Source organism: Balaenoptera musculus, chromosome 2, assembly GCF_009873245.2.
Source record: "Balaenoptera musculus isolate JJ_BM4_2016_0621 chromosome 2, mBalMus1.pri.v3, whole genome shotgun sequence".
In the NCBI taxonomy this organism is placed as follows: Eukaryota; Metazoa; Chordata; class Mammalia; order Artiodactyla; family Balaenopteridae; genus Balaenoptera; species Balaenoptera musculus.
This window is the reverse complement of record NC_045786.1, coordinates 77,017,913-77,042,029: the sequence shown is the minus strand read 5'-3', so window position 1 is coordinate 77,042,029 and position 24,117 is coordinate 77,017,913. Positions and strand designations below refer to the sequence as shown.

General features: G+C 37.8%; 1 protein-coding gene across 2 annotated transcripts in view; it reads right to left on the bottom strand.

The window, feature by feature from the left end:
• The window catches only part of ZNF280D (zinc finger protein 280D), a 125,534-nt gene extending 102,316 nt beyond the window's left edge, over window positions 1–23,218 (bottom strand). Inside the window, exons 1-3 of one of the 2 annotated variants that reach the window (XM_036840313.1) lie at window positions 23,080–23,218; window positions 15,537–15,687; window positions 2,422–2,637 (exon numbers count right to left, since the gene is read on the bottom strand). The gene's annotated coding sequence lies outside the window, so the exon portion shown is untranslated. Of the gene's footprint in view, window positions 1–2,421; window positions 2,638–15,536; window positions 15,688–23,079 lie in introns of those variants that run through there. The other variant, XM_036840323.1, reaches the window with a different exon arrangement.
• Window positions 23,219–24,117: the final 899 nt, after the last annotated feature.

Sequence of the window (24,117 nt, the reverse complement as noted above, 5' to 3'; positions counted from 1 at the left end):
AGGATGTTATAAAAAGTAATGTTCAGAAACAAAAATAGAATTTAAAATACGATAGCCAAATTTTTTAATTCAGTTAAAAAAACCAAAATGTCAAAGGTGGAACTAAGAGAGAAAAAAAAATATTTATATATACATAAATACATACACAGACACAAGTATATATATAAACAAAACAGAGAACACAAGGTTGTTAGAAAATCAATTTCAAAGGTACAACACTCACCTAATAAAATTTACAGAAAGAGAATAGAGAAAAAGCAGGGGGTAGGTTATCAAAGAAATAATGTAAGAAAATTTCCTAGATCAGAAGACAAAAATCTCTTGGTTGAAAGATCCCACTAATACTCAGTACAATAATCAAGAAAAAAGTTATACCAAGACATATAATTATCAAATTTCAGAACAAAAAAGATAAAGAGAATATCCTCAGATCTGTAGGGGATGGGGGGCAGAAACAGGTCATATAGAAAAGATCAAGAGTAATAAGAACAGAAACTAAAAGACAGTGAAGTAATACTTTAAAAATTCTTACCAGAATTATTTTTCAATTTAGAATTCAAACTTTTCATCAAGTGTGAGAGTAAGGACCAGCAACATCACACAAGATTTACTTCCCAGGCACCCTTTCTCAGGAAGCTACTATACAATCCACCAAAACATGAGACTCAATCAAGAAAGAGGAAGACACAGGATGAAGAAAACATGGCATTCAACACAATACAAAGTCCCAGAACAACAGAAGTTCAGTAGGCCTAGAGAACAACCAGTCCAGACTAATTCAGGAGAACAGTACCTTCAGGAGGAATGTCTCTAGGAGGCCAAAGAAAAGATGATTAAAATATAAACTTTTAGACTACCTGACAAGTTTTACAGTATAGAGAATTGGATTGAGAGGCTCTTGAGAGTGTGAGATTTAGCTATAGACTTTAATACAAGTTAGCAAATTAAAAAACATGAAAAGTATTAATTGCTGGGTACACCAACGAAAGAAAGAAAAAAAATAAAAAGAAATGTATCCTCTCATATGCTATTCTATATATAATGGCATATTAATAGCATATTACCATGCTTGTCAGTGAACAGTATTTATATGGTCATCATAATGAAAATATCAAATACGGATTTGATTTTTTATGTTGAGAGATAGAGGGAAGGAAGGCGTAGCTGTAAGAAAGCATAAATCCTCATGATAAACATCACTAGAAAATGGTTAAAACTGACTATGCAACAGACAGCACACATATATGCACATAAGCACTCTTCAAGAAACTGAGGTTAAACCCCTTAAAGCCTTTTTAGGTTGTTTGATTTTTTAAAACTATGTATATATATTACTTTAAGCTGAGATGGAGGAGAAAAAGGAAGAGGAGGGGAGGAGGGAAAAAAGAGAAACAGTACTAAAGGTCTAAACTAAAGTAACAGCAATGGAGATGGATACAGTGATGCTTAACTAGATATATAAAGAGGGTATATATAGCTATATACCATATATATATATATATGAATGGGACAGGGTGTGGGCGCTAATCCACTATGACCAGTTTCCTTAAAGGAAGAGAAGATCAGGGGACTTGCCTGGTGGTCCAGTGGGTAAGACTCTGCGCTCCCAATGCAGGGGGCCCAAGTTTGATCCCTGGTCAGGGAACTAGATTCCACATGTATGCCACAACTAAGAAGTCCATATGCTGCAACTAAGATCCTGTGTGCCGCAACTAAGACCTGGCACAGCCAAAATTATTAATTAATTAATTAAAAAAAAAAAAAAAGAAGAACAGCAGATCAGGACACAGATACACGTATTGAGGAAAGACCTTCTGAAGGGAAAGACATAGGAAGCAGATGACCACCTATAAGCCAAGGAGAGAGGCCTGGAACAGATCCTTCCCTCACGGCCCTCAAAAGGAACTAACCCTACCAACACCTTGATCTTAGACTTCTAGGCTCCAGAATTGTGAGCAAATAAATTTCTGTCGTTTAAGCCATCTAGTCTATGATACTTTGTCATGGCAGCCCTACCAAACTCATGCAGAAGACAAAGACCTTCCTTACTGTTTTTAGCACGGTACTGCCATTGTCAATATACACAGGATATATTGCTGAGAAAAAAATTTTTGAAGATACGTAACAGCTTTACAATTTTTTTAGAAATAATTAATTTTTGTCTATGCATAGAAGAAACATACATGATTATGTATACCAAACTAATAATAGTAGCGATCACCAGGGACAGAGAGAAATCATTTCTACTTTACTCATATTTTAATTCACATTATTTGTTTTTATGTGAGCAATTGTTACCTTAACAATTTTAAGTGTTTTTGTTTTTAAGGAAATGTGCCTACCTCTCATCCTTTCTCCTGACGCAAAGTTATCGGTACAAAAGCCACATATACTAGTATCAGTAGTGGCAGCAACACTTACTTTTTGGCTGAAAAGGGTTGTCGCCAATCAAGTTGAAGAGCTGACTTTCTGTAAATTGTCATTTATGTACTGACACAAGATATCAGTCAATTTTATGAGTCACTTTAAGTAAAGCCAAATATTGAAACGTGAAACCTGGGGTTTAGAAATTCTTGGATCTAATTTTGATCATCATGTGACTCCACACAAGGCAGCAAGTTATATCTCTTTTCCTTCCTATAAAATAAAGATACCTAGTATTAAAGTGGATTTCATTATACACATACTTAATCACTCTTCCTATAAAAAGCTCAATTTTTAAATTTGATAAGTTTAACATAAACATTTAACTCACTCTACATAACTGGTTCATTCTTGAATGAACCCAAATTTAATAAGTAAAATGGTGATTCTATTAAGCTCTTACTATTTGAAGAAGTCTGAAATTATTAAATTACAAATAGTTTTTTAAAAGCATCCTTGTGTAAAAATGAATAATCGCCTCATAATGTACTATTTTAATAAATCTGAATGTTTCAGATGCTAAGTGACATTAATCTTTAACTGTTACCTATTCTTCACATTCCATAATAAAACATAATCTTAAATAAGTTTTAGTTTATATTTCTCTGGGTTTTTTAATCAATGAAATTTAAAAGGAAAAAATTAGTTGGATATAGTACTTCATCATAGATTAATTCATTCAAAAAATAACTATTCAAACTAATCATACTCATTGCTTTCTGTATGTAAGGTAATGTACAAAGTTCTAGGGAAAAAACAAAGATAAATAAGTCACAGTACTTGCCTTCAAAAATTTATAATCTAATATGTTTATAATTCAAAACAAATGCTTTTATAATAAACATAAAAAAATTTGAATTGGGGTTTCCCTGGTGGCGCAGTGGTTAAGAATCTGCCTGCCAATGCAGGGGACATAGGTTCGAGCCCTGGTCTGGGAAGATCCCACATACCGCGGAGCAACTAAGCTTGTGCACCGCAACTACTGAAGCCCGCGTGCCTAGAGCCCGCGCTCCGCAACGAGAGAAGCCACCACGAGAAGCCCACGCACAGCAAAGAGCAGCTCCCGTTCTCTGCCACTAGAGAAAGCCCGCGCGCAGCAACGAAGACCCAACTTGGCCATAAATAAATAAATAAATAAAATCTATTTTTTAAAAATTGAATTGCCTTATTTAAAACAAGAATTTGCTTTCTGGATTCCCACACATACAATAGCATAAATTTTTTTAAATATACAAAAATTTTTAAAACTGCTTTACTTATAAAGGAAAAAAAGGAAAAAATTAGATGACAGAAACCTAAAATATTAAGATACACAGCTAATACAATCTTCACATTCCTCTTTATTCTCAGGCTGACAAAAGCTAGTTTTCCTGCTTTTTAATTTCCAAGTTATTTGGATTGAATTAGTCCACAGGAAAAAAAATTATTTTAACCTCAGAAGTTATTGCTACAAATGTTTAAATTACTATTACAAGAGACTCTAGTGAATATTGTGTTCAACTAAATTCACCAAGTTATGAGGTCTCTTTAACTCAATTATTTGAATAGTTGTAGCCTGCCCCTAAACTAACATCAGCGGTACCTAAGCAGATACATGACAATCCTTGCTCAACATTAAGGACCTCCTAGTACCAAGAATACAGAATATTCTCTAAGAGCCTTAATTACACAGCTTATGAGACTCATATATAACATTTTTGTTAAGTGATCATATAAATATCATTTAGCAAAACTTTAAAATTAGTACTCAATTTACAAATATTCAATTAATAAATGACCTGTCCATATGAACAAGATATCCATTACCTATGACTATAAAGATGACTTTAAGATAACCTACTTCAGAAGCCTGAGGATCATAGTAGCTACTTAGGAACCTCAACTGACACACTAGCAAACACACTAAAAAGCTGGCAATTAGAACTGTAATTCAGCCAAAAGCTGCACTGTGCAATACAGTAGCCACTAGCCACAGGTGACTAAGTTTAATTAAAACTAAATAAAATTTAAAACTCAGTTCCTCAGTTTCACTAACCACATTGCAAATGTTCAAAGTCACATGTGGCTGGTGGCTACTGCATTTGACAGTGCAGCTACAGAACATTTCTACTGGACAATGCTGGTCTAAAGAGTCATTGCCTTATTTCATTCTGGTTAATAAACAAACACTTTCATGGATTCCTTTGGCATGTCAGCCACTGGAACATGCCAAAAGTATCACGGTAAAAATCTCTCAAGTCAACTACTTCAGAATTTTAGTGGTAAGGCATGGAATTCTATGAAGGTTAAATCAGCTGCCAGTGAAGTGAAATATCCAACAAAGGTATGCAGTGGGGATCTCAAAGCTCCAAAAGGTTTCAACAGCTTCTGCAGCTCAGAGGTGGCTCCAAAACAGCCAGAAAAAGAGAATACACTACACTTCAGCTACTGACTCAGGTAGAAATTTTATGACCATGTTTAATATGCTTGTTTCTAAATGAATTCCAAGTAAATGACTTACAAGACTTTTTTATATTATAATTCATTGACTTTTGGAGACTGCTCACATAAATAATTATAATTTCTACTTTATTATCTTTTGTTTCAGATTTTATATATCTAAAATTAAACTATATCTTAAGGATTTTTTCCTACAAAAAATTTGTTTAAGTCAAAGGAAATGTGGGGTCTAAATTTTTAACTGCTTGAAAATTTTACTTTCAGCCATTGATAGATACCACCTGATGCAATGTCACTGTGTTAAATAATAAAGGTAATGCATTTAGTCCTATATACTCTCTGGTAAGGGAAAAATTAAGCCATTCCACAATCCACAGCTGTAGAGTCTACACATAAAAAGAGTACTAGGCTAGAAGCCAGAAGAACCAAGTCATAGCCCCAGCACTGCCACAACTTTCAGTCAAGTTACCTTACAATTCTGGGTCTCAGCTCTTAGTTCAGGTGAATTACCTCTAAGGTTTAATTCAGCTTTTTATACTTTACTGTATACTTTAAACATTTATTAACCATAAACAGTAAAATTTGGTGAAGAATAATAGGTTCAAACTCTGACTCAACTACTTATTAGCTGTATGACCTTGGCCAAGTTAGTTAATCTCTGTGCTTTGCCTGCACACACACACACACACACAGACACACGTATATATGCATATATACGTGTGTGTGTATATATATATATATATATAAAACATAATTCACAGAGTTATAATGGAGATTAAATGATAATATACATAAAGCACATAGCTCAATGCCTGGCACACAGAAATCACTGAATAAATCTTAACCACTTTTAAAAATTTTTTTATTTATTTATGGCTGTGTTGGGTCTTCGTTTCTGTGCGAGGGCTTTCTCTAGTTATGGCAAGCGGGGGCCACTCTTCATCGCGGTGCGCGGGCCTCTCACTATCGAGGCCTCTCTTGTTGCGGGGCACAGGCTCCAGACGCGCCGGCTCATTGTGGCTCACGGGCCCAGTTGCTCCGCGGCATGTGGGATCTTCCCAGACCAGGGCTCGAACCCGTGTCCCCTGCATTGGCAGGCAGATTCTCAACCACTGCGCCACCAGGGAAGCCCAATCTTAACCACTTTTAACTCTGGGCTAAATCCCATTTTAAAGAACTCTAAAAACAGACCGCAATTTCATTATTATACTGAAATTTATAAGCTATCAGCTGAGCATTTAGAAATCATTTCGTCGTACAGCATCTTCATTACAGTAGATCCCTCATAATAAAAGTTTAGCTTTATAAATAAACCTTCTGGAATGTGGCTGTCAAATCTATCCTGCGATATTTTCATCTTTTAAAAAAGCATTTATAAACTAGTTAAAACACTCATTAACATAAAAAATGTTAAACCCTCATATGCACATAACACACACCTATAATTTATCAACACTTAAATTATACACTACTAATCTTATAGAATAAAATAAGTATCTAATTCAAAAATACCAACATATAAAAATTAACATTTGGATAAAGTGTCTTATACCATTTCCATTTTTAAAAAAGCACTCTCATTATGTATGCATCCCCATAATTTAATTCTAAAAAAATCATTTTTAAAAATGAGTAGGTGGTAAGTAGAATACAAAAGTGAATGTGAAGAATAAGGTAAATGGTTAAGTTCTCCATCTAACCAGACCCCAAAAGTTAGAGTTATTCAAAAAAATAATCCAAGAAATCACATTATGAAGTTAATCTTTGTTTTTTTTTCATCATAAAAAATGATGTTTTCATTGGGGGTTACATTACTAACCAAGAAGTTGGCAACTCCAAAACCAGATATGATTAACTTAACATAAAAGGGAAAATGTGAGAGGACGTCCCTGGCGGTCCAGTGGTTAAGACTTCGCCTTCCAATGCAGGGGGTGTGGGTTCAACCCCTGGTCGGGGAGCTAAGATCCCACATGCCTCGGCGCCAAAAAAACCAAAAACATAAAACAAAAGCAGTACTGTAACAAATTCAATAAAGACTTTAAAAAATGGTCCACATCAAAAAAAAAAAAGGGAAAATGTGAAACAGAAATTAATAAAATCATTTCAAATGGTGAAAATTTATATTCAAAATAACACATAAAAATAAAGTTCAACTAACATAAATTTAGTCTAAGATTAACATGCTAGCTATAAGAAACATTAAACCTTTAACAATTTTGCTTATATACTTAGAAGAGTTCTTCAGAGGAATGATTTGGATGACACAGGGTCATGGAACATTGTTCAAAAAAGTTTGATTTATCACTTTTCTCCTCTCACAAATTTCACAAGAAATCAGGCATTCAAATCATTCCACTGACTTAAAGCTTTGGTTTATGTTCCATTTCCTTTTATAAATAATTCTTTAGTCTTTGTCATTAACGTCATACTGAAATGGAGGTCTATAATTTTAGAATTCTAATCCCAAATGAATAGAGCTCTAAGGATTCGAAGTGGGTTCTTAACTATGAGTAACAATCTAATATTTCCAACCCTGGTTTTATGATCTCTCAAGAATTTCCACTAACTCAAGAAGATACTAGAAAATTAATTTTAATTTAATGTTCATTATCTTAAAACCATACAGTCTTTTGAAGAAGAAGAGTCATGTTTAAAATTCCAGTTTTTTATCACTTAGTATCCATCACCTACTGATCCCATCATGGAAATTAATTTTAACAGGATTAGAAAAGCAGAGAATGATCATGTCTACTTTGACATTCTAAGACAAGTCACACAAATAGAAACCTTAAATCATAAGATAAACCTGTATATAATTGAAAGACCCACAGAAATTTGATTTCATAAAATTCAGGTATTTAAATTTGAAATTTTATAAATAACTTATAATTTTTATTTAAAAACATTAAGCAGATGAAATTTTAAATCAGTATTTCCTCCTTTTATGGCTTTTGTTTTATTGTTAGAAAACTAAACATCTATCTTTTTCAGAATCAGTCTAGTTGTTACTGTTAAAAACCACAGACTTATTCTTGAAAATTGCACATTCTAACCACACAAAATGTACAACTAAAAACATCTGATCACTACCAGCTAAAATACTGCAGACAAAATACTGGGGAATTACAGAAACTCTAGAAGATATTTCATCAAATCTCACCCAATTTCTGAAAGATTCTAATTTTTATTTGAAGTAGAACATTGCCTTCTGGAAATGGTCACTTCAAGAAAGGGAGAAAACGACCTTAAAAAGGGAGAGTATGGATATACACAGTTTTATTTTTTAAATAAACCAAAAATTTCAAATGTCATTTTAAAAAAAGATGATTCATTCAGGAATCTTAAGAGAAAGACGCAAACAGAGAAGGGGAAGGGTTGGGAGTCAGCCTTGAAAGAAGTGGCCTACAATGAGATCAGAACAAGGATAGGGAAAATCCAGGTCTTGAAATAGGTTGCCCTAGCTACTTCCAAGAATAAGACTTAAAAAGCAATTAGGCCAGCTTCTCCTGTCCACCTCTTAATTTACAAAAAAAACTTCTTTCTCTGAAGGTAGGTAATCAAAGAATTAACACTTTAATTCTCTGAAATTAGAAGAAATCCAGAATTCCTTAAAGCCTATAGGAGATCAACATATGCCACTTCAGCAATTAAGAAGTAGGAAACACAGAAAGAGCTCTCCGCCCTCCTCCTATCTGTCTAAAAGCAGGACATACATTTCCCATTGTGAAGGTCTTCCCCTTTCCCTCTCCCATTCCAGGAGGAGGAAAAACTACCATTATCACTGGAGACAGAAAGTCGGCATCGAGATGGGGCTGCACAAACAAACCTTACTAAAATAGCCCTAATCTTCCATTAGTTTCCCCCATATATGTACATTCCCTCAATTTACCACTCCTAGAAGCCCAAACCTCTTTTCCTTTGACCTGCCACTTCTCCCGAAATTTACCGTCTTTTAAAAAAATGGTATATAAGCCCCCATGTCTAACCACCCCTGAGTCTTCATTTTTTTTTGGATGAAGACCTCCACTAACGTAAAAGTTAAAATATTAACATCAAATAAAATTTGTACACCTTTTCTCCTATTAATCTAGAAACTATCTGGTAGGGGGATTATGATAAATATATAAATATCATACGAAACAGGGCATGGTAGTTGCAATGATAAAAATTGGAATGTCCAACGACAGATGACTGGATAAAGATGTGATACATATATACAATGGAATATTACTCAGCCATAAAAAGGAATGAAACTAGGTCATTTCTAGAGATGTGGATGGACTTAGAGTCATACAGAGTGAAGTAAGTCAGAAAGAGAAAAACAAATATTGTACATTAATGCATATAGGTGGAATCTAGAAAAATGGTACAGATGAACCTATTTCCAGGGCAGGAGACGCAGACGTAGAGGATGGACATGTGGACACAGAGGGGGAAGGGGAGGGGGGGATGAATTGGGAGATTAGGATTGACATATATACACTACCATGTGTAAAACAGATAGCTAGTGGGAACCTGCCATATAGCAGAGGGAGCTCAGCTCGGTGCTCTGTGATGACCTGGATGGGTGGGATGGCGTGGGGAGGGAGGTCCAAGAGGGAGGGGATATATGTATACATATAGCTGATTCACTTCGTTGTACAGCAGAAACTAACACAACATTGTAAAGCAATTATACGCCAATAACAAATAACAAAAATAAAAATAAAAATTGGAAATGCTATAGCAGAGGTTCTTGACAAGGTGCTGAGGAAACCACAGAAATAAGAACTGTGCAAAATTTTGTGCACACATACGTTTTCTGGGGGCATCAAACTGTTATAAGGGTTTATGAACCAAAAAGGCTAAGAATCTCTAGGTCAGGGGTTGAAAAAAAGTAATCACATCTAGCTGGAGGATTTGGAAATGCCCCACCATGGGATAAACATACCCATTAATCTCTAAAGGAAAGATGTTTTCATTAGTGTTTTTTTTAAAGTAAAAATGCTCAATAAAAGGGGACTCAAACATACAGAATTGTGTAGAGTAAAAAGTATGAATCCTTATTCCTTCCCCTGCCCTACCCCCAATCCCACGCATCAGAGTTTGCTATGTGATGCAGTGGATAATAATACTGATTGAAGATACAGATAGGGTTATGGTTCAGGGATAAGAAAGGCATTCCAATGTCTTATATGTCTTAACAAAGGGCAATATTCACAGCAATAATTTGGATAAAGACCATACTGTGTACAGATTACATTTATAGATGAGTAAATAGTATAATGCATGTTAAATAACAAATGAGACTTTCAACAGATCTCAACAAAGTAGGATGAATGGTAAAATCTAGCATGAAATTAGTTTTGTATTTGCTCAAAAACCAAAATTTACAAAAAATATAAATTGAAGATATACTATTTATCAGCTTTAGTTACCAGAGAGGCAGTAAGTCCAAAGTTCATTCATTTAAAAACTACATTTAGGGACTTCCCTGGCGGTCCAGTGGTTAAGACTTCGCCTTGCAATGCAGGGGGTGAGGGTTCAATCCCTGGTCAGGGAGCTAGGATCTCACATGCCTCAGGGCCAAAAAACCAAAACATAAAACAGAAGTAATATCATAACAAATTCAATAAAGACTTTAAAAGTGGTTCACATCAAAAAAAAAAAAAAGTACATTTATTAAACATGCACTATGTGCCAGACATCGTGCCAGGCAGGAATACAATGACGGTCAAAAATTAAGTCACAGGTCTTGCACTCATGAACCTTACAGTCTAGAGACAGCGACAAACACTCATACAAACAGATTAAACTGACAATATGTGCTATGAAGGCTATGGACAAGGAAATTTAAAACTCAGAGTAAGGAAATTAGGTCTAGTTAGCATAATCAAAACTGGCTCCCCTAAGAAAGCAATGATTAATTGTTGTTTGAAGAATGAGTTAGAGTTAACTAGGCAAACAGGAGAGGGAAGAAAGCATTCCATGCAAAAGCAACAGCATGTGCAAAAGATCTATGGCACAGAAAATATAAGAAACTGAAAAGAAACCAGTGTGACTGGAAAAGAGAGCAAGATGGTATACAATGGGAGGTAAGATAGGAGTCAAACAACGCCCCACTTTGGAGACCATGTTAAGGAATTCTGTCCTTACCCGAAGAGCAACTGGAAAGCCACTGAGGGGATTTTAAGCAGGAACTGATATAATCAGACTTGTGATACAGTGTCAAAATAAAAGAATTTGAGTCTAAAGTCAAAGAGATGATGGTTTTATTCTATTCTGTCGGATTCAATCCCCACTTGGAATACTGTGTATTGGCTATGACTCTTTCAACTTTTAAGTAACAGAAAGAAAACCCAACTTAAACTGGCTTATGCAAAAAAGAATTTATTGGCTCATTTACAGAATTCACTGTAGGCACATTTTAAACAATGATATGTAAACCTGGTTTTTCTCTCTCCATCCCTAGGCTTCACTTCCTCTATTCTGATTCTATCCTCAGAAAGGGTCCTCCCATTGTGAATGACTACAGCAGCTCAACTTAACACCTTCCAACATTCAAGACCAGGACAATGATAAGAGGACCAGCTCTGATTGGAGTTGACTGGCTTGGCTAAAGTCATATGCCCTTCCCTAAACCAATCACTATTGATCCTCCTGGTACCAGAGACCCAAAAGGGGCGGGGCGGGGGGGTGCAGTTACAACACACCAACCACAAGATAAATACTGGAGGAGGGGATGGTTCCCCACAGGAAAATCAAGATCAAGACATATGTTACCAAGGTAAGGGAGGTAAGGGTGAATGGATGTTGGGTAGCAAAAACAACAGATGCCCACTACAAAGAATTAGAATTAAAGCTTTGTCTAGGTCAAAGGACTAATATATCTAACCTAGGAAAAACATGAGACTGTGAGGCAGGGGTGGCAGAAGTGAAAGCTGTTTACAGATATTTTAAAGTTTGTCATAAGAAAAAAGGCAAGAGGGTGACTTGTTCCTTGTGGCTCAAGTGATAATAACGATAACAACACTGCTAATATTTACTTGTTTTGAGTAAACTAGAGAATTTCATTCCTAGTTTGAGCTTCAATACAACTACTTAATTCATTACATACTATTATATGTTATTATTTATAATAACAATTATCATTACCATTTGCTAATTAATTAAATACATGCATCCAATGCATTTCATCCAATCCCCAAAAAACTCTATGAGGCAGACACCATTAGTGTCCTTGCTTTACAGCTGTGGAAATTGAATTATAGAGATTAAGCACCTTACCCAAAGTAACAAAACTAAGTGGTAGAACAAGGATTCAAACCCAGGCACTTCGAAGGCCAGAGATTTCAGCCACATATTATTTGCCTCCACCAGGAACAAGACCAAAATAACAGGGAGGCAGATTTCATATAAAAACAAAACAATCAGCACTTAAAATATCAGGAAATGAGATGAACTTGAGATGTGACAGACCACCAAAGAAAAATTCAAACATTATGCAATTGAAAATGGTCACTTTCAAGATCCCCAAGGATCCTTCCAACCCTAATATTGTAAACATATTCATCTAGTATTTGTAAATTTTTTGCCTAGACTGAAAGAAAAGGGGGATTTGTCATATTTCAGTAAAAAAACTGCCCTAATTGAGAATGTTGAATTATGAAAGTTCATTTTGGAATTAGAAATTAAGAATTTTAGTAATCTACCTACTATACCCAAAGATTTTCTAGAAACTCTCAAGTACAACGTAAAGAATGAAACTCAACACTCAGAATGAAATTCTTGAGTTTATTTGAAGCAAGTAAATTCCTGAAAAAAAAAAAAAAAAACAAAAGCAGTTGATAATTTTTTTTTTTTTGGCCACCCACGTGGCATGCAGAATCCTAGTTCCCTGACCAGGGATTGAACCTAGGCCCCCCCGCAGTGGAAGCGCAGAGTCCTAACCACTGAATCGCCAGGGAAATCCCCAATAATTTTAAATAAACAATATAAATTGCATTTTAATAAGTAAGCCTGTTTGGTGGCTTAACTCAGAACTCCCAATGATATCAAGATCTATTTAACAGATACTGATTCAGAGCAAACATCTCAAGCCTCAAATCATCATGACAAACCAACTTTTTAGAATTTTAACATTTTTGTTAACACAAAAAATTTTAATGTAATATTAATAAGTAGAAAGCAAGCCTGTGCTTGAGCAGACTACTTAAATCTACAAAGCAATCCAAATCAGCACAATCATTAAAAGTTCCTATGTATTGATAAAAGCAACCCTTCTTTACAAAAAGGTATCGGGAATCTCTCTTTGCACCATCTCCACTTGGTCCAAGTATTATAAAACCTCCTGCTGATCCTGATCCAGGATGCAGTCGATTTACTGTAGTTATCACCACCCAGTCAGTCAGAACTGAGCTGAGCACAGCAGGACAGCTACATTTTCTACCACACAGTAATCTGCTGAAGGTATCCATCTTAAGATCCCAATAATCTTTCCAACAGCCAAATCAAATAACCCTTTCTTCCATTTTCATTTTCCTTACCTTGCATCAATTTTAACCCAATTTTTTTTAAACCTTTTATTTATTTATGAGTGTATTTATTTTTGGCCATGCCACACAGCATGCAGGATCTTACTTCCCCGACCAGGGATCGAACCCACGCCCCCTGCAATGGAAGCACAGTCTTAACCACTGGACCCCCCGGGGAAGTCCTAACCCAATTTCTTGAGACATGCTCCTCAGTAATTTTCTGTATGCCAACAGACTGGTTCTCTATCCATCTCCTCCTTTTTAACTCTTTACAGATTCTCCATATTCTCTTCCTTCTTAAACAATGTAAAATCAGGTTCTATAAAGTTTAGACCTTAGCCCTACACAAATTGTTCCCTAAAAGACAGATCTAATAAACTTCATAGTCTTAGCTATCGGTTCTCAATAGTAGCCTATAAAATCATCAAATATTAACTTCCAACCCTAACGTCTTAACTATGTTTCAGTCCTTCATCTCTTAACTGCTGAAAACTGCTATATGGATACTTAAACTCACCTCAAATTCAATATTTCCAAAACTGAACATTAACTTTCCCCCAAAAATTAGTTCTACAGCATTTTTTTTTAAATTTTATTTATTTATTTATGGCTGTGTTGGGTCTTCGTTTCTGTGCGAGGGCTTTCTCCAGTTGTGGCAAGCGGGGGCCACCCTTCATCGCGGTGCGCGGGCCCCTCACCATCGCGGCCCCTCCTGCCGCGGAGCACAGGCTCCAGATGCGCAGGCTCAGTAATTGTGGCTCACCGGCCCAGCCGCTTCGCAGCATGTGGGATCCCCCCAGACCAGGGCTCGAACCCGCGTCCCCCGCACCAGCAGGCAGACTCTCAACCATTGCGCCACCAGGGAAGCCCCTCTACAGCATTATTCATAATAGCCAAAAAGTAGAAACAAGCTAAATGTTTATCAACTGACTGATGAATGGATAGACAAAATGTGATACACCCATACAAGGGAATTAAAAAAAGATGAGGTACTCATATATGTGACAACATGATGAACCTTGAAAACATTATGCAAAGTGAAAGAAGTCAGTCACATATGTTATGCTTCCATTTATATAAAATGCCCAGAATAAGCAAATCCATAGAGCAGAAAGCAGATCAGTGGTTGCCAGGGGCTGGGGGAGAGGGAGGAAGGGGAGAGAGACTGCTTAATGGGTAAGGGTTTGAGAAACTGAGAACATTCTGGGATTAGATAGCATTGATGATTGCACAACATTGTGAATATACTAAATGCCACTGAATTGTACACTTTAGTCAAGAATGGTAATTTTATGTTAGATTAATCTTACCCCGATTTTTAACAATTAGTTCTACTTTTGCCTTTCTCTTTTTCTACAAATGAAACTGTCACCCTTTTGCAGTTTTTTTCAACGTTTCCCTCTTTCATTCATCCTATCAATTCCCCAGTCCTATAGTCTTCCTTCAAGATATTTCCTACAACCAACCTTGCCTTTCCATTCATAGTACTTGTTCAGGCCCTTAGAACCTCACACCTATAGCAACAGATTTACTTTATAAGATTCACTTTATACTGTCTCTCAGCATCTGGATCTATCTGCTTTCATCCATTCAATACAGAACCACCAAATTAACAATTTCCTAAAATAATGCTGTTATTGTGTCACTTATCAATTCCAAACTCAGTAACTCTCCACCAACACATGCAGAGCTAGGTTATACTAGTACCAGAAGCTTGCAGAATGCAGTGAGGCAGAGAATAGACCAAATGCTCTAGGAGCTGGCACTTCCACCAGAGGTTGTGCTGCCAGGCCTGCACTGTCTAACCTAAAGAGAAGAGAACACAATTCTGAGCTAGAAAGGCTGAAGCTGAAGTGAGGGAAGACCACGGTATCACACCTTACAAAACGAATATGCAGTGTCTGGCACCCAGTAAGTACTACAATGAATGAAATGAACTTTTTCTGAAACTCAATTTCCTCATCTGTAAAGGATAATACCACCCATCTCCAAATACTATTTATTTTGAGGATGAAATATAACCATGAAATACTTTATAGTCACTAAAACACTACAATAAAAGAAATGAAAAATTAGAAAGATATCTTGTGTTATAACGTCTCAAAAAAACACAAATACTAACAATGTAGTGTCAAAAGTAGTGCCAATTTTCTTATTTACCTTTTTCTATTCAATACAGTTGGGAGATATATTATTTATTTTTCCTCATGGAATTTAACAAAGCCACTTCCATGGTGCATTTTGTTCCATGAGGACCTTTCTATCAGCAGTCAGCAATCCTGTATAGTTGAAAGTCAGATAATCTTAAACCCTGAATAGGAAAAGCAAAATGAGTGAGTGAGTAAACAAAGGAGATAGGGATTAGGATATACCTAAAATCCTCAGACCTCTCCCAAACTCTCCAAGTTTTGCTTCTCAAACTTGCCAAAGGTTAAGAACAAATACCCACAAAATAAGGAACACACGGGTAGAACCTAGAAGCAAGGAGCAAATTATTTCATAGACTAATGATCTTTGCTTTGGTTAATATCCCTCAACTGAAAGGCATTCAGGCAGTTGTCATGCTGAAGAAATCAAACCTGGCAAAAAAAAAAAAAAAGAGTGCAGTTGATTAACTTCTAAGGATGAAGCCTACAAACCCAACCTGAGAAATTTAAGAAATATATATTAATATACTTAAAAGTGACTATAACAAACCCATTGCATATTAACACAAATACTTTTATAAAAAATAGATGTATTTTCCAAAACAAAAATTTAGAGGAGTGGCATTGTTTTCCATTTTTACAATCTCATTAATTTTAATATCTGTGTTCATAAAGACAGCTGGATTCTCTTATCTGCTTCTGTATTCAATCTGTTACACCATCTTGTTCTGTTGAAGTGAGGAAAATCCAGTTTCATAAAATAGGTACGTGGTAAAGGGAGGGCCTTGTAGAACTCTTACTCCATTAGAGATGGAGTGCAAAAGGGTGAAAAAAACCTATCATAGTAGTAGGAGGAAAGCAGTGTTGGAAAGCAGTGGAACTCTGCACCTTACCATCCAAACTAACCATTAACCTTCAGCACACTATCAGAGTCTATAGGTTGTTTTTAATTTTCTTTCCTTAGCAGTTCTAGTTTTAAAAATTGACATTTTATGACTTTCATTGTTTCCTAGAGATCTTCAAACAACAAAGGGAAAAGTTACTTATTACTTTAAAAGAAAATAAAACTCATTCTTACAATTAGTAGGTGAGCCCATAGAATCCTTTTATAAATCTAAGGTACATTATGGGATATTAGTGATTTTATTCTTCCTACACCTCAAAATATTTTGCTAATTCCACCATCCTAGGTGTTATTTCACCATTGAGCATCAATTTTTCCCAATTATGCTTTAAAAAAAACTAAAATAATAAGAAAACAGAAGAACGATTTAATTGCCTAGAAGGATAATGGAAGAGTGAAATAAATCATCACTAATGCATTATCCTTCACCTTTCTTTTCTTGAGTTTTCCTATTGTTTCGCACGAAATACTGCATCAGCTTCCCAAAAGGTATAGAAGACTCAAGGCATTATCTTTGCAGTCTGTGTCAGGAAGGAAAAACTTTAGTTCTACCCTTTTAGGTTGTAGTATCTGGGGCCTGTGAATTAAATTAACAACAGAAAAATCAACAGGAGAAAAAGCACATAATTTTTATTAATATTTACATGCACTGGAGTTCACAGAAAAGAAGTAAAACTCAAAGAAGCAGTTAGACTCAGGGTGTATAAACCATTTTAACAAAGGAAAGGGAATTGGGGCTTTGAGAGACAATAAATCCTGGGGAATAAACTAGGAAATACGTGGCAGAACTAATGGAAGATAAGGGTTATTTTAGTTGGGTCTGTTTATGCACACTCATCTATCAACTCTCCATCTTAGGTGATACGAGTCACTCTTCCTTTCCTGGTACAGTAAGGTAAGAACCTTCACAAAAAGAAATGTATGCCCTGCTTTTAGGCAGTTAATTTGGGGCGGGGCGGGGGGGGAGGGGATGGGAAGAGGGCTCTTCCTGCATCTGTTGGTTCTCAATTGCCTTCTGCTCAAAATAATCCTTATGTCAAAGTGGCACATTTTAGGGTGGCAGATCCTTTCATCTGCTTTTAGTTTTCACTGACTACTGTTATGAAGTCAGAACTTTTTATTTTCTGTTCATAATGAAGAGAAGAAAACTAACAGAGGAGACATTTCAGAATTATTAGATGAAACTAAAGATAAATGCAAAGGTAGATAGCAAGCACTTCAGACTGTAATAATGACAGTGAAATGTGGGAAATCTTAGACTAAGTCCCTAAATAGATTTTCTCAAACTCCAACAATCAACGAGTGAACAATATATTTCTAAAAACTAAAAGGAAATACAGTATTCTCATTCAGCAGGAAGAACTTCATGATGCCATGTTTTTACAAAAATGCAGGACCATGCTATTTTGCTAAAAGGACATGTGACAGTATTCTTTCATCCTTCACGTTTGTAGGCTAAAATTTAACTTGATACAGTTCATAAGTGGAGAAGTGTTGAATGCAGGTGTATACAATGGTGATTAGAAGGAAACAGATGATGTAGAAATTTTAATTCATTGGATTGATTATTCTAATTGGTGTCTAGAAAACTAAAACTGAAAATACCTTGCAATTATGAAGCAAAGATGGCCATCTTCCCTTCAACAAAAATTTAAACCATACAAGTTTTCAAAAAATCCTTCAAGTGTTGCATCTGATGATGCACACTGCAAAAAGAAGATCCAGAAGGAATGATAAGCAAGAACCTACTGGGGAAGTATTTGAAATCCCAAATCACTATGTTCCAGGTTCACGTATGACAGTTGATGAGTTAGTCACATGCAGACAATGTTGCCCATTTCAGGCAAGCTTCAATCCTGAAAAATATAGACTAAAAATCTGGGCAACATGTGACAGTGTAACACTGTAAGCTTGAAAAAATGCGTATCTACACAGTGATTCAGAAAAGGGGTGAGAGCAGAACCAAGATTATTACAAGAATTGACAAAAGAATTTGAAAATTCTGTCAGAAACACAACTTGTGACAAATTTTTATAAGTTTAGAATTGGCTTAGTATTATCTAGTGAGAGATTTTCCTCAGTTGGCAATATCAGGAAGAACAAGGTTGAACTTCTGTGCATTTTCACAAAGGGAAAGGAAGAGAAGTCAACTGCACATAATCTGGTTTTCAAACATATGTGATGATTCTTATGGTCCTAAGAAAAACGAGTACTCTTCTCAGCTCAATGCATTCTCAAGCATCAGTGAGTTTTTAAAAATCCTGCATAAGTTAACCTGGAGAGAGTTGTACTGTATAAAAAGACTGAAGGAGGGATAGACACTGATTAAGAAAGTTAGAATCTATCCAGTTGATTGCTGAACACAGGGGTTAGGAGCACCAAGCCCCGTGCAGTTGAAAATCAGTGTGTAATAGCGGGCCCCTCTGTATGCATGGTTCGGCATCCATGGATTCAACCCAAATGCTGATCATATAGTACTGTAGCACTTTTATTGAAAAAGAAAATCCACGTGGACCTGCACAGTTCAAAATCATGTTGTTCAAGGGTCAACTGTACTTGCAAAATAATGACTTGAAGATGATGGCCTATGACTGATATTATGATCATTGTATGGGGAAAGTTTCAATTACAAAACTGTAAGTTACCAAGAAGAACATTCCTCATGCAACTAGGAAAAGCACTTGCAGGAACTATAAGAGAATTCTCTCTTACCCTCTAGATACAATATTCTTGCGCACGAGTGTAAGAATAAAGGAAGATGCTCTTTGCGTGGGTAAAAAACTAAAAAAAAAACCCAAAAAACTGTGGGCTACAATTATAGTATTTGCCAAGAGCATTCAAATGTGATGCATATTAATTGTAGGGGTAGTATTTAATTAGATGCATGAAATATTTTTTTTGTTTCTTATTTTTCTAAGTATATACAAAAATATTTGCTATGTTTGAATTCTTATTAAAAGCTCTAATAAGTTGTTTTACATTACCTCTTTATTCTTCTGTTAATTATACAAATTATATGATATAAAATTATATAAAATATATAAAAACATTTTAAATATAAAATAATTTAAAATGTTTAAAAAATAAAAGTTCCTTTTGGGCTTCCCTGGTGGTGCAGTGGTTGAGAATCTGCCTGCCAATGCAGGGGACACAGGTTCGAGCCCTGGTCTGGGAGGATCCCACATGCCGCGGAGCAACTAGGCCCGTGAGCCACAACTACTGAGCCTGCGCGTCTGGAGCCTGTGCTCCGCAACAAGAGAGGCCGCGATAGTGAGAGGCCGCGCACCGCGATGAAGAGTGGCCCCCACATGCCGCAACTAGAGAAAGCCCTCGCACAGAAACGAAGACCCAACACAGCCATAAATAAATAAATAAATAATTTTTAAAAAATAAAGTTCCTTTTGATCTAGAAGATAAAGAGTGGTATCTATTTTTCCTGTTATATTGAGAATTAAAAGAATCCTTAAAACAAAACTGCTTTGAAAAAAAATCAATAAAAATCCCAAAAACACATTTTTGAAAAATGTTACCAAGTAAATCAAATCATTATATATCTTTAAAACAACTTGACTGAAAAAATCAAATATTTTTGAGTCCTCTGAAGCAGGAAAAAATAAACTATTCAGGACTATATATTTAATTAGTATATCAAAAATATTTCTCATCATTCAAAAGTTACTTTTGAAATAACAAAATATATTGTCAACAATCTCCAATTTCCTGTCATCTAAAACTATCATTTACTTTCTATTTACAAAAATTGCTATTCCGCGTAGGTACATCCCCTGCCCAATTAGTAAAGAAAAAGAAATCTTGGTATGGTTCTAAATGTTCTCTTCAATAAATAAAACAGTGTGGGAGAGAAGGGTACAAAATTATTTATTCCTTTCCTTTGCCCTCCTCTCCCTTACTAAGAAAGCCAATGCTGGGTAGTAAAACACTGGACTGAAGAAGCAGGACTGGATGAGATAGCCTAACTGGAAAGAATGAGTTGAAGTGGGGATGCTGAGGTTTGCAGTCCTCCAAAACCAAACTACCCCAGAACTTTCTATTTCTCACAGCTCACTACTCCTACAAGGGTCTTGAGCAAACTTTCAAAGGAGGCAAAGTCTGATATCTACTGTCTCCTCTCCCCTAGCCACTGTAGGCTCTGATGTCAACTAGAGCAGCAATTCCAAGTTTCCTAAACTAGGTAAGTTAGTTCTATCCTTCAAAACTGCTCCCCTCCTTCATCCCCAAACACCCATTTCTAGACAATTGCTCCCAACTATGTGTTATCAGATTACTGCAGTAAAACTCTTACCAAATACTAATGCCAAAATATCACCCCATAGACTATCTGCTAATTGCAAAGGGAAATGCTTACAGTGGAAAGATAGTCTGTCACCATCTTATCCAAGAGATCAAATTTAGGATTACCAACAGGATAACCCCACTTTACGTGCCTTCTGATGTTGTATAATGAGCAGTACACTGCATGACTTGTGAAGTATTCTTGCCAAAAATATTTAGCCTGATCTACTCAAGCCTTTAGACCTAACTTCAAGTTTATAGGAAGTATAGGGGATACAGGGTACAGTTAAACCCCATGAGGAAGAAACTGTCGGTAAAATACAGAATGTAGGTTATTCTATGAGCCTACTGGCTTGGTCTCTTCAAAAGGTCAATGTAATTTTAAAAAAAGAGGGAACTACACTAAATTAAAAGGAACTAACACAAATGTAATGCATGACTGTTCCAAAATAAATGACTAAAAAGAACATTTTGGGGACAACAAGGAACATGTGAAGAACACGTGAATACATACTACACACATACATTAGATTATCAGGAATTATGTAGGGATTATTCTTAACTTTAAGTGTGATTATCCTATTGCAGTTACAAAGAAAATTGACCTTAATCTTATGATCTACATACTGAGACACACACAGTACTTCGGTGTGAACTGTCGTGATGTATGAAATATGTTTTGAAAATGTTCACCAAAAACAACCGTGAGATAGGTGGGTAAAGCAAATGTGGCAAAACAGTAACAACCGTAAAAACTAGGTGGTGGGTATGAGGGCTCAACCCGGCTATTCAACGTTTCAAAGTCTGGGGAAAAAAATAACTGAAAACTTAAATAACAAAAAGTTAAAAAGCTAAGAAATGAACTCTGAAAAATAAAAATGCGAAGGAAGGGGCAAATGAATAGTGCTTCTTAAATTTTGTAGGTGAGCCTCCTTTGCTCTTTTCCTCACTCACTTCATTCTCACAAAAAAATGAAACATAGTGAATGGAGCACTGAATGAGGAATCCGAAGACTTAAGGTTCTAGAAAAGGCTCTATCACTTCCTAGCCATGACTTCATTAGAGACCTCTCACCCTGAGCTCTCTTTCCTAACCTTCAAAATCAGTTCTAGCAGCAAAGACCACTGTAAAAGGGGTTAGGAGATACGTATCAGCCGGTAACAATGACCCATACAAATGCAAGATACAATTAGAATGGTATTTGTACTGATGTTTTAAAACATCGAGAGCACACAGCCCCAACTTAATTCTCTAAGCAAACCAGTGCCTTGGTCACAGGCACAGTAAGTTTCTGCTTAGAGACAGCCTGAGTTGGCACAGTAATCCCCCAAAGCAGGACACCTCACAATTGCAGAGAGGTGGCTTTTGTACTTTAAATCACTCCTCTAATGCTTCAATTTTATGTTTAATGCCGCTAAAAGACGTCAAATTCTTAAAACACAGTTCAAACCTGAAAACAATAAATAAATCAGGTTTAAGTTCACAGAATTTTTTTTTTTTTTAACTAACAACTCTTGGCAAACAAAGAGAACCCCCTGGAACGAAGGTCTCCCGTGCTTGCAGAAGTGGGTTTACTTTGACGTTTCTCCTCTCTAGCCGATCGCTCCGTAAAAGCGTTTAACACTTGAGATAAGTTGGGAGGAACTCCGTCCATCTCTAGAGCAGGATAAAACCTCAGAGTGAGATCATTCTTTCCGTCTCACGAAGTGAAACCTGCAAGCTCAGTTAGGGAACTGTATTATCAAGTCCACGTTTCTCCTCAGGGCCCCTCTCCTGCAGACAATAACGGGACGTGTAGGGCAGAGCGGGGAAGTCCTTTGACAAGGAGGGTGTGAGCAGGTACTGACTGGTCACCCGGGCGGGGGAACCTGGGCCCTAGGGTCCCCGAGCTTCAAAGTTCGGCACCCCCTGTGGTCTCTGCCTACGACTCACGAGACTCGGGGGGAGAGCTGGAGCGAGAAGGGCACGGGTCCCCGCCAAACAGCGGCACAAAATGTACGGAAGACCAACGGAGCAGCCTCCGAAAAGAAAAGCCCAAACCAGGCCAGGGGCAAACAGGCCCTGGGGGGCGAGGCGGGGCGGGGAAACGGCGTCGTTCGCGGCCTGCGCGGCCCCGGCCTGCCGCACCGAGCTGGCTGCCGCGTCGCGCCGCGATCCCTCCCCCGCCAGGGCCGGCGCAAGATGGCGGTCCGGCCGCCGCCGCGCAGCCGGTCCCCTCCCCCGCGCCCTGGGCGCTCTCGGCGACCCGCGCCGGCCTCGACACCCCCAGCCCGGCGCCCCCGGAGTGAGGCGGCGCAGGCCGCGCGGGAGGGCCTCTGCCTGCTGCAGCGCGGGGCGGGCGGGGGCGGGGGGCGCTTACCGTGAGCGGAGCGGATCGGCCTGACTGGGGCCCTGAGGAGGAGGAGAAAGAGGAGGAGGAAAAGGAGGAGCACGAAAAACTACACGGCGGCGACGGCGGCGGCTCCCATTGCGGAGCAGGCGGCCGAGCCGTGGGCGGGGTGGGGGGGCTCTCGAGGAGCCGGCGCGCTGCCTCATGGGTAGGCTCCGGGTCAGCCTCCGCGCGTCCGGGCTCCCTTTCTTCTCGCCGACGCGGAAGGCGGGCACGGGCATGTGCGTCGCGTTGCGGGTCCTCGAAGGCTCCGGCGCCCAGCCACGCGCGGGCAGCGGCCGAAGGTCACGGACTGGGTCGGGGCTGGAGTGGCCGTGGGTGCCGCCTGCTCCCCGGCCAGCAATCCTGAAATCTGGATTTCTCCATCGAATCTGAAGACGTGGAAACACGAGTTCCGGGGCCTCCCTGTGTGTAATAGCTAGTTCTGTGCAGGCTTGGAAAGTAAGAAGGTCTAGGAAGAGAGGCGCCATTAAAAAGAAACACCTGGGGCTTCCCTGGTGGCGCAGTGGTTAAGAATCCGCCTGCCAGTGCAGGACACACGGGTTCAAGCCCTAGTCAGGGAAGATCCCACATGCCGCAGAGCAACTAAGCCCATGCGCCACAGCTGCTGAGCCTGCGCTCTAGAGCCCGCGAGCCACAACTACTGAAGCCCGTGGGCCTAGAGCCCGTGCTGTGCAAGGAGAGAAGCCATCGCAATGAGAAGCCCACGCACCGCAATGGAGAGTAGCCCCCGCTCACCGCAGCTAGAGAAAGCCCGCGGGCAGCAACGAAGACCCAACGCAGCCAAAAATAATAAATTAAATAAATAAATTTAAAAAAGAAAAAAAAAGAAACACTGTGCCTGAGCGGCGGCGAAGATCACACACCAGATGAGAAAAAGAAGTGGAGAAGGTTCTTTTAATAATTGGCTACCTTTGCCAAATTTGTTTCAAACTTGAGATTTTGCTTCCGTCTCCTTCAATTGCTAATTGCCATATGGATACCTGTAATAACTAAAAAAACGAAAAC